Source organism: Miniopterus schreibersii (assembly GCF_964146895.1).
Source record: "Miniopterus schreibersii genome assembly, chromosome: 1".
NCBI lineage: Eukaryota > Metazoa > Chordata > Mammalia > Chiroptera > Miniopteridae > Miniopterus > Miniopterus schreibersii.
This window is the reverse complement of record NC_138101.1, coordinates 192074916-192095099: the sequence shown is the minus strand read 5'-3', so window position 1 is coordinate 192095099 and position 20184 is coordinate 192074916. Positions and strand designations below refer to the sequence as shown.

Below are 20184 nucleotides of genomic sequence, written 5' to 3'. Positions count from 1 at the left end.
TGTATGAGCTGAGAGGTCACTGAAAGCCCTTTAGGGGGGCAATGTGGGTTATAGGGGGTTCATGTAACACCCTGGTCTGTTATGGGGGGGGGGGTCATGTCACACCCTTCCCACAGTTAAAAGAAACTCAGAACTTGCACGTTTTTCCTAATTGTAATACACCGGTTTGTGTATGCATCTAGGATCCTAATTTACTTTCAGTTTCCCGAATTTGTGAATTTTTGCAATTGTTTTAACTTGTAATTAAGTTTTCTCTCTGAGGCACGCCATATGCCACCATTAGTTCTTTCTTGTTGATGTCTCAGGAGATACACGAGTGCACGTTTTGATGCAATTTTCGAGGTCTTTTTGAAAAATCAAACGACTACGCGTTGAGCCATATGGGGCTTTGTTATTTAAAACAGCGCAGGATAAATAAGAGGAAGCAAAATGCAACAGGACCTGTTAGGAGAAAATACATACATAATTGGAAAGCCGGTCGTAATGAAACATTGTTAACCTTTCGCTCCCCTCGCTCGCTTCTGGGACGCTCTCGGCGCCGCTCCGCGCTGTCCCTTACCGTCCGCCAACGCTCCGGGTCGCACGTGCCCCGGGCAGACCTACGGCAGCCAGTTCCTGCCCCCGGCCGCGCGCCGGGCTGCGGGCATCAGCCGCCGCCGCCAGCGAGCCCCGCTGCAGCCGTGGTTTTCTTTCGCATCTCGCGGCTGGATCTGGCCGCAGGCGCCGGGGCCTCCGCGCGGCCGGCGTCCGGCTTTGAAAGGGGACGACGGGTAGGTCTGGGCTCCCGCGGGGACCCGCGGCGCTCGGAGCCGCCGGCCGTACGTGCGGGCGCAGACCCGGCCGGCGGCGGGCGCGCGGCGCGCACTAGGACCCAGCAGGGCTCCGGGCCCGGGCAGGAGCCGCGCCGCCGACCCCGGGCGGGCGCCGGGGCTGGAGCCGGGGTTCCGGCCGCGTCGGGCTGCAGCTCCGCCGGGAGACGGCGCGACCCCGCGGCGGGCCACCCGCGAGTCCAGGGCCGCCGCAGCCCCCCAATGCAGCCGCGAGAAGCAGCGCGGGGGGCAGGCGATCGAAGGTAACGAAAATGGGGCTCATTTCCTGCCTCCTGATCTTCTCTGCTCTGGTTCAGCATTGTCACGAGAAGCCCTCACTGTTCAGGCTGCTGCATTTTTGGGGCACCCTTTGATTTTTTTAAGGTGTCCGCCCCCATATTTCCACCTGGCTTGATTGATTTATAGCATGCAGCCCATATGGGAGCTATCCAGGGATGGCAAGTTGCATATTTTCATTAGTTTTGTCTCAAAAGTAAGTTCATTTAAAAAAAAAAAAGTTTCTCGGGAATTTGTGGATAGTCGTTTTCTTTAAAAAGATTTTTTTTTAAAAAAATAGAGCAGACAAACGGATAATTTTAAAATTCAAATAATTGCTGTAATTCGGTTAATTACTTCCTAGGGCTTTACTTTTGCGGGCTCCCCAGGCGCTACTTTTATTTTCAAGGAACTACCGTGTTAAATGTGGAGTTTGGCTCGGGCAGTTTCCAGCATTGCTGTCGCAACTGTTTTGCTATCAATTATAAACAGAGTGTCCAATCTGTGGGCGGTTCAAGCCTCTTTTCAAATACTGTAACTGGTTATCCTGATATGACACCTACAGATGAGAGTTTCCTTGGAGGGCAGTCAGAATATTTCTCGTTCTGGAGAAACATTGTTTTGAGGAGAAACCCGTGATGACTGGCTGGGGAGGCTGGAGAGACTATTTTTCATGCTTTGTTTATACTCCCGGGGTGACATTTGTGGGAAGGGACACATTCTTTCTGGGCAGCTTTTAATTGTGAGATTACTAATGTATCTAATTTATTAGTTGCAATGGGTCGGACTGCGCGGAGCCCTGTGTCACAGGATGTGCTTAAGGTGACACGTCCCCCAGCAGCTGGGACACATGATTGCCAGCGTAAAATGTGCCTCCCCTGAAAGGGCTGGTCTGCTGGGAGCTCCCATGTGGAGCTGTGTAGGCTGAGCGCGCCTGGCTCCTTGGGGACCGAGGGAATCGTTTTCCTTCGCTAAGGAAGAGATCCTGTTCTGTTCCTTTTGTTCCCTGTTTTTTCATTGATCGCCAGCTCTGCCTTGAAGAGGGGAGTGCAGCCCGGAGAGTGCAGAGCTGGGAAGCCTGCACGGAGGACTACAGCTCACTTCAACTCTCGCACCGATTGGTCAGGGAGACAGACTTGCGAAAACAGCCACCCCAAACCTTCTTTTACAGCCACGCTGTAAATTCAGATTAGCCTTCCCGTGCACAGATTTCTGCCAGTTTGATTTTTTAAATTCGGGTGCAGTTTGCTGGAGGTACCTTTACGTTTCATTTTTTTTTTTTTGGTCGTTATTTCTATCCAGATTAAAGTAGGCCATTTTGGTGACAAATTTCTTTGCAGATGTCAGCTACTAGCTTACATTCAGAGAGACATCACTCTCCAGTCCATTCTCGATGGTTTCTCCTCCGGAGTTGTAGAATGCAAAGTTGTTCAACTTATAATAATTTTTCCTAGAATCGTTTTTTGATCTGAATATTGAAATAGCACCATCAGCAGATGGATGCTTAACTGTCTCTTTACTTTGATAATCTGTCTGTGCATTGGTATGTAGCATGCACTAAATTTAAGTCTGCAGCCGTAAAAAAAGGGGGGCAATAAAGAGCAAACCGTCAAAATCAGCTTGCACACTATTATAAGAAATTGTGGCATCTGGTTTGAGGAGAATGCATTTCAAGTCCCCAAAAAAGGGCATTCTTCACCTTGTAAGACTATGAGTTAGTAAATAGTGTGAAATGTTATATCTGTAAGAGAAAAAAAATGTAAGGTTGATGAATATCTCCATTTGAGCTTTAAAGCACTTCAATTAAAGAAGCACTGGGTCCCAGAAGTTGTTAAATGTATAAACACTTTTCTGATTGGCTTAAAAATTTAGACACAGGAAGTGGATGGTGTCTAATAACCGTGAGTGGAGACATGGTTGTCATGGAAACTGAGAAGAGTAACCCCCCCACCCCCACACACATACACGACCATAGCCACCACTTTAAAAAAAACACACACACACCAAAAAAACCTGCATGTCATCACAGATGCCTGGAGAACATGTTGGCTTCCGTAAGCTTTCCCACAGCATCTGTTGAAACCTGAGACTGCCTGTCAAATCAAGGTCATTTTACAACAACAACCAAAAATGCAGTCTCCTGGATTTCATAACTATTTTATTGAAAATATGTGAGGGGAACAAAAAACACCTTAAAGCAAGGATGAGCACACGTGCTTACTTGGCACGCTGCTGCTTCTGAGTTGTGCAAGGAAAGGCTAAGAAGGCATTTGGGTGCTTGATTGTGGCATCAAATTGATTTGTAGGGCTGCTGTTAGAACCCAGCTCTTTTGAGAGCTGTGAAGACTAGCAACCTAACATGTTACCTGCGGACGAAGAGTCGTTTGGGGGATGGTATAATGAAGATTTTCCTTTTGCAAGAGGGTTCAACATTGAACTCTCACAATTGACTTCCAAGAACGGTGGCGTTTTAGAACCCAGCTCCAGGGCTGCCTGTGTGAGGAGAAGGGAGGGCGCTGTCTGGTGCTCTGGGAAGAATAAGGGAGGTGTTCTCAGTAGCTGAGCAGGAAGTGGAAAAATAAGAATGGTTGCAAAAATGAAACTATTCTTATTTGGTTAACTCGCAAAAATTTCCTGTTCTTTTGTGAACAGAGGAGAGTGCTTTAGTCCTTAGGATAATTGAGAGGTTCCCCAAATCAAGGTGGTAAATATTTTCAATGTCTTGGTACTGGTGTCAGTGAGGGTGGGTAAAGAAAAGGTAGGAGACCCTTCCCCTTTCGCTTTGCTAAGTGAGAAATAACCAAGGAGGCCCTCCCCTAAATTTTGACTTTGGGGATGAACACTTAACCTTCTAAACATAAACACAATGCGTTTCTTGTATTTCTCTAATCTCGCCCGTGGCAGTCATCACATTTTAAGTTCTTGATATTCGTTTAGAAATATCTTCCTTCCAATCATGACGATCTAGAGCATTGTGTTGCTTTATCTTAATTGAGAATGGTCAGTTTAAAATCTCATTGAATTAACACTGATCTTTTTAAAAAGCAGCAAATCTGCCTTGTTTTCATCAACTAATTGCATGGGGGGGGAGCGGGGGAGGTCAAAAGAATCCTAACATCCTTGGAGTGATTTAGGTATATTTCATGGTCCCATGTTGTCAGATATTTAATGGATTTGGGGATTTGGTGGAAAAGGTTAAGTTTAATGGCACAACTGTTCTCTTTGAGCAAAGGGTTTCCTGTAGGGAGCTTTCTTATCTGTAACTATGGTCATTGGCAGGAAACATGTCAGTTGCTTGTTTTTACAAACTGAAGGAAATGAATGGGACTTGTTGGTTTCTAGAATCTGCCTTCATTCTCCATTGTCTGTCAGATAGTTTGCGCAGAGCACTTCATTTCTAAGGGGACTTTGAGGGGCACAATTCAGTCACTCCAATCTTTGGCTTTTCTGTTTATTTTTTACTTTGGGACTAGAGAAATTGATCATTGCTACTATGTACAACTTATTTTACCAGTACAAATGAACCAGATATCCAATAAAGTTCCAATTCATTTTCAGTTGTCAGATGTACACATATGCATTGTAGCAGGCGTTTTTTTTATAGCTGTGCCAAATTTCTAATAATTAGTCTAGAATACCAGCCAAATGCCAGTCTGGATTTTGGATTAGCCAGGAGAGGTGAAGGGAAAGAGGCAGCTTCATTCTCTTTGCCCATAAGAAAAAAAATGCATCTAGATGACATGTCAGGCCCTGGCCAGTGTGGCTCAGTTGGTTCAGCATCCTTCCATGCACTGTGAGGTCAGTGGTTCCTTCCGTTCCTAGTCAGGGCCCATGCCCGGGTTGTGGGCTCAATCCCCAGTAGGGGGCGTGCAGGAGGCAGCTGATCGATGTTTCTCTCTCTCTCCCCCTTCTTTCCTCTGTCTCTAAAAAAAAAAAAAATCAGAAATGTATTTTTTAAAAAGACTACATGTCAGGTATATGCTTGCTTTGCTGATGACAAACATTTGATTTTGGGGGAGGGTTGGAAATGGGGGTTTGCCAAAACCAGTTTGAGTCCATATGAGAAAACAAATCTTAACTTTGAAAAGATTTGCTGTGCAAAAGTCTGGATTATTTTTTGGATTTTGTAAATAAATATATTCGTTTTAATTCATGTGTGTTTCAAATTCTGGAAGAAGAAAGAGGACGAGCTGCTTTAAAGGAAAGTAAGTGCATAACCTCCATTTGGAGGGGGCTAAGAACCATTTGGGGGCTGAGAACCATTTGTTGTCGCAATGGTTTTCACACCTTTTTGAAGACATCATTTTTGATTTATATTTAGCACCGAATGAAATCTTATGCAAGACCCTAATAGATGAGTGGAATGAAAACAAAGATGCTTTGAGGGAACCACGAGCCAGGAGCCCAGAGCCGCTCTCATCCCCTGTGCCTGGGACACACCCTAGAGCCCTACACTGCTCTGAATACAAGTTGAAAACTGCTGCTTTTTAAGTGCCAAAAATATTCTCTAAAGAAGGCCTTGAGGGAATGCCTTGCAGAGTCCTGGAACGTCTTAGCTGAAGAGAGAACTTTTGTCTCAACAATTTAAGAGGTGGCTTGTGTTCAGAGCAAGCAGGAAAAAGGTATGTAATACAATGTACTCTAATAAGCCAGCATGTAGACAGCGAAAGATTGGACTGTCCATAAGCGTGGAAAAGCCCTGGTCCAGTCTATAAGGAGGGAATGTCTTATGGGTTCCTTACGAACCAGGGTCCCCTTTCCTTACAGGTTCCAGAGACAGCACGGAGGCGCCTGAGATCCGTTGGTTGTGCTTGTACTCAAGAGCTTGGATCTGTTCTCTTACCCACTCAGGATATGTAATATCACTGTTATCCTGTCAGTGAAAATTATTTCCTATTAAGTGTCATTGATGAAAGTTTGCCAAGCTATATAATCTGCCTCGCAGACTCACTGGTGTTTTAAGTGTTGAGTAAAATGATAACACACAGCTGATATTTGAATATCATCAAATATATTCAAATTATCTCCTCTGTTACGAGGTTGACTGAAATGGCAGTGTTGGGATTGGGCTCCGTTCTCCTATTTTACATCCCAGGAACTTAAGTATTAAGGTTTCTAGGGGTGGCAGATAGAGGAATCCCCTTGCATTCCCCTCTTGATTTTCACAAGCCCTGATTCACGTGAATGGTTATGGCAGAAGTGAGGAGAAGCCAGCAGAGACGGCAGGCCAGCTGGAGTAGCATTGTGCTTCTCACGGCCACGGCCACGGCCACGGCCACCCTCCCTGCGTTGTTTCTTGGGGGCTGCGCAGTTGGGGCATTGGTAGACCGGGAAAACGCGACCCCTCTCCACATTTCCCCACTCTGCTGTGCTTGCCTTGTCTCTCTGACCTGCGCGGGGCTAGAGATGGTGATGAAAATAATCCGTGTCCCAGGAAGCCACAAGGTCTTCCAGCAGTTTGTGCCGAAACTTTTTCTTTTTTAAAGAAAATCTTCCCTCTACCAAGATGAAACTAGTATAAGCACAAAATAGTTGCTGTGGTAGTGAGTGAAATTGATTGTGGTTAACTTTTACTTGTTGAATGGTGTTGAATAAGGTTTTCTCGTTTAGGCCATTTAAAGCTACCGTTCCTCCCCCCACCTGCTGTAGAAAACCTACAGAACTGCCCCAGGGTATGTTCGTGATAGCGGACCAGTGATTCTTCTTGAGTGAGCCTTTACACGCTGACGGTCTTGGGGACTTTCCTTTCGGAATTCAAGGGTGCGTTCCTGTTCCTGGGACGTGGCTGAAGCCGCCGATTGTTTCAAGGCTCCAGATGTTATACTAAGTACCGTGGCCCTACCTTCGCAGATGTCATTTTCTTAAGATTCAGATAGTAGCAAGTCCTACCTGAGGAAGGGATTTTAGTATATTACATACACAAGGTTAGATTTTAGATAACCTCGCACACGATCATCGCACTCTAAAGTTTTCTGATTCGGCGAACTTAACATTTTTGCAGCCTTTAAAATGAAAACAATGACCACTTAATGACCAGTTAATACATGCCCAAATTAAGACGGTCATTTTGTTTTGTAGGACTAGATTTAGCATTCAGAATGGCCTCTTGAAAAAGAAAGAAATGACTCTGGGTAAGTTTGGCTGTCGGGTAATATAGAAAAATCACACCACACTGGTAAGGGGATTCGATATATCTGGTGCTGCTCCTACATTATTTTAATTGAATTAAGTAGTATTAATATACTACTACTACTAAGTAATGATAATATACATTAATATCCTATTTTACAGATGAAAAACTGAGGCAACTGTGTTCTCAGAGCCACACTCTCTGGTAGTCGAGTAGTTCTCACGCTGACTCCAGTTTCCAGGCATTTTCCACCCCACTGGCTGCCTCACAGCCGTTTTTCTGTTTCTGTTCCAGGGTCAGTGACTTCCCCTTCCGTGTTTAAAGTGGAGTCTCCTCCAGGGTTGGGTGGGGTAAATTTGTTGTGACCTAGGCGAGAAACAGGATGTTTCTTCTTATTCTGTGTTCCCCGTCTGGCCTTTAGTGACGGGAGGGACTTTTTAGTTCCATCCTTAGTGATTATCCTCCTTAAATCCTCTCCGTCTTTTGCATGTCCCTCCATCTACCCCTGAGCACATGCCCTGCTCGGTAAATGAAAGGCCCTTAACACAACGGGGGCGTGCCCTTCCCGAACTACCCGAATGTTACCCGTCGCCTTTGTGTTGGTGGCGTCTGCAGAAGCAGATTTCCTTGCCCACCTTCACTTTTGTAATTTGAATGAACTGCCCAACAAACTCAGGGGTGCAGATACGGTGACACCTGTTTCATTTCTTTCTGAATTAAAAAAACACTGGGCTTAAATGGTCAGATTAGCAGGATGCCCAGTATCTCCTGCTCGGGTCTCCCCTTCACCCAGGGGAGAAGGGTGATTTGTCTTCCTCACCCAAGCGGGGAGCTCCGCTTTTGTGCTCGCGTAGAGGACCCACTATGCCTGGTGTACGTGTGGTCAGTCGGAACTGCCGCGGAACCAGTGTAGACATTTTTAGTGAAGCGGGTGCTGGCACTTTCTGAGTCTCTTGAAGACTTCAGGTGAGAGTAATCAGAAGTGATGCAACTGGTTCATATTTCACACGCATGCTGTCACGGCTTTCACATGTATGAAACCGTTTTAAAGAATCAGTCTAGGGAAGTGCCAAAGATACATCTACACATTTGGGGAAATAAACCAGCTCCTCATTCAGTGAACAGTTATTGAGCACCTGCAGCATACCAGGGACTGTGCTTTGTTCCATCTGCTCCGTAACTCTGACTGGCTTCTTAAACTGTAAATATTCCTAAAAAAGTATATATTATTTTTATTGTTGACACTATTACAGATGTCCCCGTTTCCCCCTAAATATCCTTCTTTTGAAATTCATACTCTAAGCTAATATAGACAGATGGAAGTCACTCAGTCTCTGCGCTCCTTCCTTGAGGTATATATGCCTTTAGTTTATTTCTTTAGAAGTTGACCTCGCAAGGAGGCTTCCAGGGTAGGTAGTTTACTTGGGAGATGATCCCAGGAAAACACCAGTAGGGGGCAAATGTGGGAGATGAGAAAGAGAAGGCAGCCAATAGTGACATGTCTTGCCAGTTACCACTGTGCAGGGGAGATCAGGCTCGCTGCAGCTCACTGAGAGCTTGTGTCCAACACGCCACATGCCACTTTCAGTCACTGGTTGATGACTGCTCTCAGGGGGACTTGATTCCCAGCACTGGAGGGTGGTGTGTCAGCTGGCAGAATGGGCTTGATACTCAGAGTTTGCTGCCAGTGGGAGCAGAGGTGGGGTGGAGTCAGCAGGGAATGCCACAGACAATTCTGATAAGGCCAAGAAGATGACTTCTGGGTTGTTTTGTTATTACAGTATTGATATGAACTGTTTTAATAATGTCTAATTAATATCTTTCTTCTCTTCCCAAACGATGCAAAGACCCTAGCTCCAGTCATACCACCCACTCCATAATTAAGGTCCAGCATGTTAGACATTCTCATTTTAAAATAGAAATGTTTAATTAGATTTACCCATATATTTACTACTCTCTTTGCTTATAATTCCTTCCCACATCCCTACCTTTCAGATTACTTCTCTTAGATTTCATTTAGCGAGGAACAGTTGAGAGAAAACTATTTCAGTTATTGTTTGCTGGAAAATTTTATTTTTTCTGTTTTCTTAAAATATAGTTTTGCTAGGTATAAAATATATTTTTGCTAAGTATAAAATTCTAGTTATTTTATCTCAACACATTAAAGATATTCCATTGTTTCCTGGCTTCTGTTGCTGAGAAATCAATGCTAGGTCTAATTGTCACTTGTCACTGAAGGTATTCTTTTTTCAAGAGTAGTTTATGGCTGCTTTGAAGACATAAAGAGCACTTTATGGCTGCTTTTTGTCTTTGTCATGTTGTAAATTGTCTAGATGTGAATTTCTTTTTTTTAATCCTCACCTGAGGATATCTTTTTATTGATTTCTAGAGAGAGAGAAAGGGGAGAGAGAGAGATAGAGAGAAACATTGATGTAAGAGAGAAACATTAATCAGTTGCCTCCCATACACACCCGACCAGGGATCGAACCAGCAAGGTAGGTATGTGCCCTGACCAGGAATCAAACCTGTGACCTTTTGGTATACTGGCTGATGCTCCAACCAAGCCATCCAGCCAGGGTGTGAATTTCTTTTTTATGTTTTTTAGCTTTGGATTTGTGTGTGTGTATGTGTGAGAGAGAGACGGAGAGGGAGGGAGGGAGAATTTGTGGATTTTTTTCATTAGTTTTGGAAGATTCTCAGAATTTGTCCCTGCTCTGTACGCTTCTCTTTTACTTCTGAATTTCAGATTAGGTATATATTAGATTTTTGTTCTGTCTTTTTTGTTTTAACCTCATTTTTATATTTCCTGTTTCTCTGTATTTCTTTATGTGCTATAGTCTAGATATTTTTTTAGTCTTCATTTCCTGTATCTACTCTGTTTAATCCTGCTTGCAATTTACTTATTTATTGTCAATCCTCATCTGAGGATACTTTTTTCATTGATTTTTAGAGAGAGTAGAACAGAGAGAGAGAGAAACATTGATATATGAGATTGATTAGTTGCTTCCTATATGTACCCTGACTGGGGTTTGAACCCGCAACCCAGGTATATGGCCTGACTGGAAATCAAACCCACAGCCTTTTGGCGTATGGGACAATGCTCCAACCAACTGATCCACACCAGCCAGGGCTCAATGTTTCATTTTTAATTTCTGTTGCTATTGGTCTTAGTAAATGAGAATGACATATGGACCTTAGTTAAATCGTTGAAATCATGATTTGTTTTCTTTTCATTGAGTGGTTTTCTTTCTCAACTGCACTGTGTTGTGGATGGGAAAATCCAGTGATGTCTTAGTAACTAATCTATTATCCACCTGCTTGGATGTGAACATAATACATGTGGCAAATTACTTTATATGCTGATAAAGCCTGTGTTTTGGAAAAATGTTGGGCTGTTTATATACAAAACATTGTTTTGAATCAAGCCCTCTACAATATGCAGATGAATAATAGGGAGTCGTATCTTGAGTAAGATCATCAAAATTCCAGAAACGGTCAGGCTACAAAGTACAAAATGTGGTGAGTCTATAATTAGATATCAGCCATCTTTTATTTGAGCATCTCCTTGGGCTTAGCTCTGGCACTGGTCAGAGAACAGCTCTCCAGCCCAGAGGCTTTCACTGTAGATCAGTGATTTTCAACCCTTTTCATCTCATGGCATATATAAGCTAATTACTAAAATTCTGTGGCACACCAAAAAGTATATTTTTTGCCGACTTGACCAAAAAAAATATGTATAATTTTGATTCATTCACACCCAGTGACTATTGTTGTATTGGCTGTTGTCATTTTTTTAATTTGACAGTCTAAAGGAAAAGTGGTCAGGTATTGCATGTTTTAGAAAGTCTTGCGGGACACTGGTTGAAAACTGCTGTGCTAGATGATGACTCAGGTGGCAAATCTAGCTCCCAAGAGCTAAGACAACAATTTCTTCACTTGTTATGTTGTTTCCTTCATGTAACAGGGCATAAAATTTCTGACAGATGAGAGTAGAATACAGCATTTCTAATAAAATAGATGAAGTTAAGGAAGGGTGGTACACAGTGCTCTTCTTGGAAATTATGTTCGCTTTCTTCTCAACATTGAGACGTCTCTCTTATCTTTTTAGAAAAATTTCTCTCTTGTTTGGAAAAGTTTCCAAAACAACTCTTTTGGAGGTTCCAAGTCTAGGCCAAGGACTTTAATGAGATATAGAGTTCAGGAACTAGCAGGCTGAGTGGAATAGCTAACTCCCTCCATTGCTACAATGAACTACAGAATGGTCTTTTCCTGTCTGAACAAGGGCTCAGATATATCCTTAATATCAAATATTCAGTCACTATAAAGGGAAGGGACAGACTTCCATATTCTTGATGTGGCCAATGTGATTCTGAAATTTTTATTTTTAAGCAAAGTATTCCATGCATTATTGTTGGGAAGATCATATATCCTGATTTGTTTGTAGTAGCTTTGGTTTATGCCTACTGCCCCAATGTAATTATTCATAGTGGTGCCTCCTTTCATTTTTCAAAAGTGTCCTGGTGTGTATGATAAATTGTCCCCTCACTTACAATGGTTGTCAATGTGTCTTTCAATAGTAGATCAGCTTTGTTCAGACCAACTCTTGCTGAGAAAAGCTGTGTAAAATTAAAATGAAAATAAAAAGTCACTTTGGAAGCACTGGAGAGCCATCAACGCAATGAGGAATTGCAGAGCCAAGATTTGGGAGGAGGAAAGCCCTCACAGATGAGCCTCACTTTTGGGTCTGATTCTTGAGATAATTGTCAATTCTAAAAGTGGTGGCTAAGAGACTAAGAAACTTAGCAGAACCTTCAACAAACTCATGGTGTTGGAGGCATGGTAATTGTATTCAGGACCTGCCAAAAAGAAGAAGCTCTCGTAAACAACTTAGACTTCCATTTGGAGCCCTAAGTCAAGATGATCCAGAAATAGAAAAATTCTCAAAGGGACTTAAGCCAAAAATCAAATATTTTCAGATTAGTGTCCCTAGCTTAAGTGCCTGCCAGAAGCCAAAATAAAAAGCCACTTGGGAGGAATAACATCTTTCAGAGCCTCGTATTATCACTAGAGTTTTTCACATACTGTATCTGTCACCCAGTGAAACTGACAAGACATGATTAAAAACAAAGACAAAAATTGACAAATAAGATACACCATATAAGGATCCAGATAGGGGGATTAATCATATATGGTCTCTAAAATAACTGAAAATATATTCAAAGAATTTAAACGTAAGATTTGAAACTGCCAGAGAACTGAAAATTATAAATAAGAACCTAGATTGGAAAAATACAGTTACTAAAGTTAAAACCTAAATAGCTGAACTTTTTAGGATGATGGAAATTCTCTAAGACTGCACAACTGATTTAATATACTGAAACCATTGAGTGTACATTTATAGTAGGTGAAGTTTATGGTATGAAAATTATACTTTATACAACTAATGGGCTAATGTGTCTAGATGCAGTTGAAGAGAGAGTTAATGAACTAGAATGTAGGACAGAAGAAAATACCCAAAATAAAGCATGGAGAGGCAAAATGATAGAAAATAAATACAGGACTTTGAAAGACATGTAAAATATGGTGGAAAGCCCTAGTATACTTGTAATTGGAGTGTCAGTAGGAGAGGAGAAAAATGGAAAAGAAAAAATAATTGGGAAAAAATTTCTGAGGATTTTCTGAAACTAACAAATGACACAAAGCCACAGAATTAAGAAGCCCTAGGACAACAAGCAGGGACAGTACAAAGAAATGTCATCTATAAACAGCATAGCAAGATTTCTGAAAACAAAAACAGAGAAAAGCTGAAAAGAGGTCAGGCCTGGAGGAGTGGTTACTTCTTGCCTTCAAAGGAGCAACAATAAGATTGACAACTTACTCTTTAACTCAAACAATAGACTTAAGAAGTAAATGGAGTAATATCTTCAAATTGCTAAAAGAAAACAACTGTTAACCATGAATTCTGTCTCTGCCTAAAAGATTCCTCAAAAATGAAGAAAAACTAGACATTTTAAAGATTATTATCATGAGCAGATGTGTACTAAAGGAAATACTTAAGGACATCATTCGGACCAAAGGAAAAGTATTCCAGATCAAAGCTCAGAGATGTGGGAAGGCATGAAGATCAATAGAAATAATAATTATATAGTTAAATAGAAATAAATATTGACTGTATAAAATAATAATTATGTCCTCTGGAGTTTAAAATATATAGGGAATAAAATATATGTTCAAACTGGAACTTAAGCCTAGAGAGATTAGTGAAGTTAAATTCTTCTAAAGTCCTTAAATTGTATAGGAAGTAATAAAGACTAATTTGTATTAGCCATTAATAAGTCAAGGATGCATGTTTTAAATTCTGGCTAAGCTTTTTATATATATATATATTCTTTTAATCCTCACCCAAAGATATGCTCTCCATTGATTTAGAGACAGGAAAGGGGAAAGAGAGAGAAGGGAGAGAATAACATCCATGTGAGAGAGACCGATCTGCTGCCTCCCGCACACACCCCACCAGGTCAGAGATCGAACCTGAGACCCTTCGGTGCACAGGCTGACACTCCAACCATTGAGGCATGCTGACCAGGGCAGCAATTATATTTTTTAAATAGAGTAAGTACTCTGTCTTATATAAACAGAGTAAATGCTCTAATTAAAAGTCAAAGATTATCAGATTGGATTTAAAAAAAACCTATATGCTGTTTTAAAGAAACATTTCTTATTTTAAAAGATACAGAAGGGCCAAACATAAAAGGATGTAAAGAGATATACCATATAAACACTAAAAGAAAGAAAGATTGTATAGCTACATTAATATCAGGTAAAGTATACCACTTATAAGGCAAGAGGTACTATTAGAGATGAAGAGAGGTATTTCATAATAAAAAAGATTCAATTCACCAAGAAAATATAATATTTCTAAATTTGTATACACTTATTAAATACACACACAATTGTAAGACCTGCAAGGAGAAATAGAAATATTCTATATTAGAAATTTTAATATATCTCATGGTAATTATTTTAGCCAGCAGACAATAAAAATCAATTAGGATATGGACAATTTGAACAAAGTTAATTAACAAACCCGACCTAATTATAAAATAGTGCACTCAGCAAATGTAGAATGCACATGCCTTTCAAGAGCACATAGAATATTTGACAACATTGCCTATATTCTGTCATTAAGCACCTCAGCAAGTTTCAAAGGATTGAAATCATACAGAGTATATTTTCATATCACAGTGACATCAAACTAGAATTCAGCAACAAAAAAGGTAACTGAAAAATTCCCATGTTTAGAAATTAGCAATCATGGGTCAATGAATAAATGGCAATGAAAATTAGATAATATTTAGAAATTAATGACAATGAAAATATGACGTACCAACTGTGGAAGGAAGCTAAAGCCATGCTCAGAGGGACATTTATAGCCTCAGTTATATACATTAGAAAAAAAAAGAGGCTTTAGCCTCTCTAGGCATTAATTTTAAGACATTAAAAAGAAAAATAATTAAGTTTAAAAAACAGGTAGGAGGGCCCGGCCGGGCGTGGCTCAGCAGTTGAGCATCGACCTAGGATCCAGGCGATCAGGGTTCGATTTCCGATCAGGGCACATGCCCGGGTTGCGGGCTCAATCAATGACTCTCTTGTCGTTGATGTTTCTATCTCTCTCTCTCCCTCTCCTTTCCTCTCTCTGAAATCAATAAAGATATATTAAAAAAAATAAAATAAAATTTCTTTAAAAAACAAAACAAAACAAAACAAAAAAACAGGAGGAAGGAAATAAAAATAAGAAAGTAATGAAATAGAAAACAGATGTCCCATGGAGAGAGAGACTTAATAGAGGTAAAGGACCAATAAAATTGATAAAATCATGGTGAAACTAATCAAGAAAATTAAGCACAAGTAACCAGTATCAGGAATGAAATAAGGAACATTACTATATTTAAAAGATAATAAAGAAAGGAATATGATAAATAACCCTAAGGCAATATTATGAAAAGAATTTATTTATTTTTTGAAATATTTTAAAAGAAATTGACAAATTTTCTAAAAATGCCACTTATCAAAACTGACGTAATAAGTCTGAGTAGCCCTATATCTACTCATACGACTATGTAATGAAAATCCTATCACAAGGACAACTTCAGACCGAGATGGCTTTTCTGTTTAATTCATTGAATATTTAAGGAAGAAATAACACATATTTTTCACAAATTGTTTCAAATAGAAAAAAAAGAAACACCCCCAACTCGTTTCAAGAGATCAAGAGAATTCTGATACTAAAACCTGATACTGTAAGAAAGGAAAACTAACACCAAATGCCATGGCCCTGGGAGCCATAACCATGGGCTCCTTTGGCCCCACTTGGTTTGGAGGGAAAAGAGTAGGTGCGGGGAAAGTGTAGATGAGCTGGCTCTGGGAACTGAAGCCCACAGAACTTTTCCCTATTCTCTGGGCACATAAAGCCCCCCAAGATGTTCCTCTAACCCTAGAAAGGGGAAAGGCCTAAAAAACACAATTAAAATTAAATATTCATCAAGTGAGGGCTAGAGTTAATTAGAAGAAATAAAGTAATGTCATGTCCCTTGTACTCAGCTTGCACCAATTGTGGACCAAATGTATGCCCATTACAAATAAAACCAGCTCAGGGTCCTGGGGGAGAGCAGTCTCGCTTCTGGAGTGTGGATCAGGCAATCGGGTGTTGGTACAAAGAATCATATAGATGGCGACTGGGCAGGGCTGGGGGGGTCCTCGAGAAATCACCTATTTTCTTTCTTTGCCCCAAATCTTCCAGTAGGATGATTTCACATCCCCTTTAAAGGGTTTTGGGAAAGTGGTGTCCACTTTTGACTGTAGTATATGGTCCATAAGTCTTGCCTGTATTTGTACGATTACTCAGATTGACTGAGAACCCCACATGATGGTATTTGTGCTTTTTAGCAGATTTTAGTTAAAAATACTCAGCAGGGTAGTCCTAAAACACTGAGAGCTTATAAAACTCTCTATTATAATTTGGAATGAAATTATTTTTCCCAAAACCTCCACGAGAAACTCATTTTGTTCATCCACTTTATAGATGATGAAATTGTGGTAAAAGAAGAAATTCTGAGCCTAATTTGACTTCCCAGGCAATTTGTTTCTGGAAAATCTTAATAGAGTTCCTATTCTTGATTGATTTTTCTAGACTCCGCTAGAAATACTAATGTGGTGTTTGAAAAGATGGCATTGGAGCCAAATAGATTCAGGTTCAAATTCTGGCTTTGCTGTCAGTTACTTGGATGACTTTGGACATAGTTCTGGAAACCTCAGTTTTCTTTCTCTTCAAAATAGGAGTCATTTATCTCATAAAGTTAGAAACAAATACAGGGAAACATATTTACTTACTCATATTTTACTTATTGAGGAAATATTATTGGGTGTCTACTCTGTAGCTAGGTAAGAAAGAGGGTCCGTGTTCCTGCTACCATAGAGCTGACATTTGTTTGAAGGGACAGGGAAACAATAAGTAGCAAAGCAAAAAGAAGGTAAAGAATGATACTGAGACCACTTTGATGAGGGTGACCTGGGGAGAGCTCTCCAGTTATAAAGGGCCAGCCAGAGGGCACAGTACATGCAAAGACGCTGGGGTGGGAACCAGCTTGCATGTCTAAGGAACAGGGGGAGGGACCATTGTTCCTTAGGCTGGAGGTTGGTGAGTTGTGAAGTGACTAGAAGATGAAGTGGTGAGAGGCCCCATCACTTTGGGTCTTATAGACAGAAGTACGATTTTATACTTCGGCGTACCAGACAAAATGGAAAACTGCTAGGGAATTTTAAGCAAAGGAATCACCGAGTCTGGTGTATTTATTTATTCTTTTAAATGTATTACAATACTATATTAGTTTCAGGTGTATAACGTAATGACTCGACATTGCTATACCTTCTGACGTGATCGCCACAATGAGTGCAGTAACCATCTGTCACTGTCCATAGTTATTACAGTATCATTGACTATATTCCCCATGCTGTACTTTACATTTCAATGACTTATCTTAAAACTGGAAGTTTACACTTCTTAATTGTCTTCCCCTTTTCTAGAAGCCTATCCCTTTGGCAACCATCAGTTTGTTCTCTATATCTATGGTTGTTTTTTGTTTGTGATTTATTTTTTAAAAAGAACATTCTGGCTACTGTGTGGAGAACGGAAGCAGGGAGACCAGTTAAGAGGTATGACAGTGTGAGGGAGAGGAGGGGCTTCGACTAGAGTGGTGAAGCGGAGGGGTGAGAACAGAGAGAGATTCAGGATGTATTTTGGAAGTAAAGCTGATGAACTGAAAGTGGAGGGCGAGGGGAAACATAATTATTTTAGGATTTTGGAAGGTGGTGTGATTTCCTGAGATTGCAAAGACTTGGAGTGGCGAGGTGGCCATCAGGGGCTGTGTTTGGACAGCCTAGTCGAGATGCCTGTTGGGATGTCAGGGAGGCAGCTGGGTGACTTACCTCTAAAGCTGGGTGTTAGGAGAGAGTCACTGGCATGTGTGTGGTGTCTACAGGTGTCAGATTGGGTAAGATCATCCAGACAGAGGGGGCAGAGAAAAGGACCCAGGACAGAGCTCTGAGCACTAAAATGTAGAGATTGGACCAAGATAAGATGAGCTAGCAAAAATTCATTGAGAAGGAGCTTTCATTGATGTAAAGGAGAATTAGGCGTGTCACAAAAGCCAAAGAGAAGAATCACACTGCGCCCTGGCTGGTGTTGCTCAGTGGTTGAGAGCATTGGCCCGTGTGCCTAAGGGTTGTGGGTTTGATTTCCGGTCAAGGGCATGTGCCTGGGTTGCAGGTTCGATGCCCAGCCCTGGTCAGGGCGAGAGTGGGAGGCAACCAATGTTTCTCTCTCTCTCTCCCTCTCCCTTCCTTCCTTTCACTCTCTCTAAAAATCAGTGGAAAAAATATCCTCTGGTGATAATGAAATAAAAATAAAAAAAGAATCACATTGACCGGCCAACGCTGGACACACAATAGACACTCAATGAGAGTTACTTTCCCCTTAATGTAAATAGTCGCATTCATTGATTTTTAGGTCTTTCAAGGGATATAATTTTGCTTTTTATGCCAGCATAAATTCAATTTGCAACGGCATTTTTTGCCTCTTTCATAACGTCTGTCAAGGCCGAGAGTCGCGGGTTGGTCACCCCGCCTGGAAAGCAGGGCATTTACTAGCCTGCCCATCCACCAAGTGAAGATTTCTCTTTTTCCGCCTGAAGTTCACATGATTTAATTTGTCTGAGTAACCTGCTGTCATAGGTTTTCGCGGAGTCCTGACATCTAACAGAGTAATGAATGCTTTAGGCTTTTAGGACCTGTGTCAGGTTTTTATTAATCACCGTTGTGATTGCACATATGAATTATGAAGGAGTTATTTTGGTAGTTGGATTTCCTCAGAAAAATTTCCATATTTGTTCATTATGAACCGATTGCCCGGAGAAGAAGAAAAATGGAGACTGTTCCCTGGGTCCTATGCAGACATTTCGAATTATCCAGCGTGAGGATTAGTTCATAATTGGTAGTTAAGTGCCGTCTCCTCCCCTCACTGTAAATTAGAGATGCTCCGTGACTGCCTCGAAGACATGGATTTTGTGAGCTGCTCGAAGAGGCATGAACATCAGACGGAATCGGTAGGAATTTGTAGGTTGTCTATGATTCCCATCCCTGGAGGAATCACTCCTAGGACCTTCATGGTCAGTGTGCTGTTCTTTGAGGGGGGTTCCAGGAGACAGAGGTATCCAGGTAACTGGAAAGAAACAATTCCTTCTAATTTTACATAGAGAAGACATCGTGGATTTTCCAAATTACTTGATTTTTATTCCAGATCAGTGTATGAAGAAGGAATGGGATGGGCGGTGCCTGGTCCTCAGGATTCGATCTCAAGCATAAAGAAAGAAACACAGCAACTGTTTTCTGTGAAACTCCTCCCCCTGAGGCATCGGCTCACCCCAGACGTGTGCGGGTTCCCTGCATAAATGCTGCTGTGCCTGCAGCTGGGGGAAAATGTAGGTTTCCCCTGTATTTACGGGGCGTTTTACTCCATGCCTTTTGCTTTGACAAAAAGAGACTTGCTGCTTCACAGGGAACAGGGCTCTTTGCAGTGATTAGAGTGATTTTCTGTGATTCTGCCATACTTGGGGAAGATTTTTGAGGCTACAAATAAAAGACAGAGTGGTTATATCAGTGTGTGGATGGAGGCAGCCACTCGGCTAGCATGCAGTACCTTGCCTTTTGAGTGAAAATACCTGTTATTGCTCTAACTGCCATTTGTACTCTTCCTAAGTGGCCAGTTGGGATGAGGGGCGGGGGAAGGAGCTGGGCTGGGCAGGAGGAAGTGCGCGTGCCGAGTCGATAGGGAAGGGAAGTGTCGGGCAGAGCAGAGGACATCTGATCCGCATTCTGTGTAGATAAGGGAAGGATGCGACGCCCGGCAGATGGGCCGCCCTGCTAATGCTTGGGAACTTGCTGTGGCAGACTATGCACTTCTAATCTGATGGTATTTTCATCTTAATTTACTTGCAACTTGCTTTTTTTTTGGGTAGGTAACAGCATTTCTGACAAAGGTGATAAATTCGCTAAAGCTTTAACATTCAGCTTCTTTCCTCCTATGAGTGTTATATAATTATATCTACATTTGGGCTCAAAGGTCCCAGTCTAACAAATTCCCTTCACAGGAGTACCTTTGGAGAGCCCATTCTCTCATTAATTTTATTTGACATTTATGTCAACATTACATTCCTAGCCTAAAAGAAGAAATCACATGTAGACGCAGGGGTGTATTTTAAAGTGGAGTATTTAGTTTGGCAGTGAAAAGCAGCCAGCTAAGTCTGCTAAAGCAAAATTTTCAAAATTAGTTAATATAAAGTGGTCTAAAAGCACGAACTCTAAATTGTGCTACAAAGTGCTAAATGCTGGCGCACATAGCCGTTTTGATATTTG

At 41.4% G+C, this 20184-nt stretch overlaps 1 protein-coding gene across 5 annotated transcripts in view; it reads left to right on the top strand.

The window, feature by feature from the left end:
- Window positions 1-722: 722 nt before the first annotated feature.
- The window catches only part of FOXN3 (forkhead box N3), a 320301-nt gene continuing 300839 nt past the window's right edge, over window positions 723-20184 (top strand). For 3 of the 5 annotated variants that reach the window (XM_081154998.1, XM_081154997.1, XM_081154992.1), the window contains exon 1: window positions 913-1072. The gene's annotated coding sequence lies outside the window, so the exon portion shown is untranslated. Of the gene's footprint in view, window positions 771-912; window positions 1073-5406; window positions 5708-20184 lie in introns of those variants that run through there. The other 2 variants (XM_081154993.1, XM_081154994.1) reach the window with 2 other exon arrangements.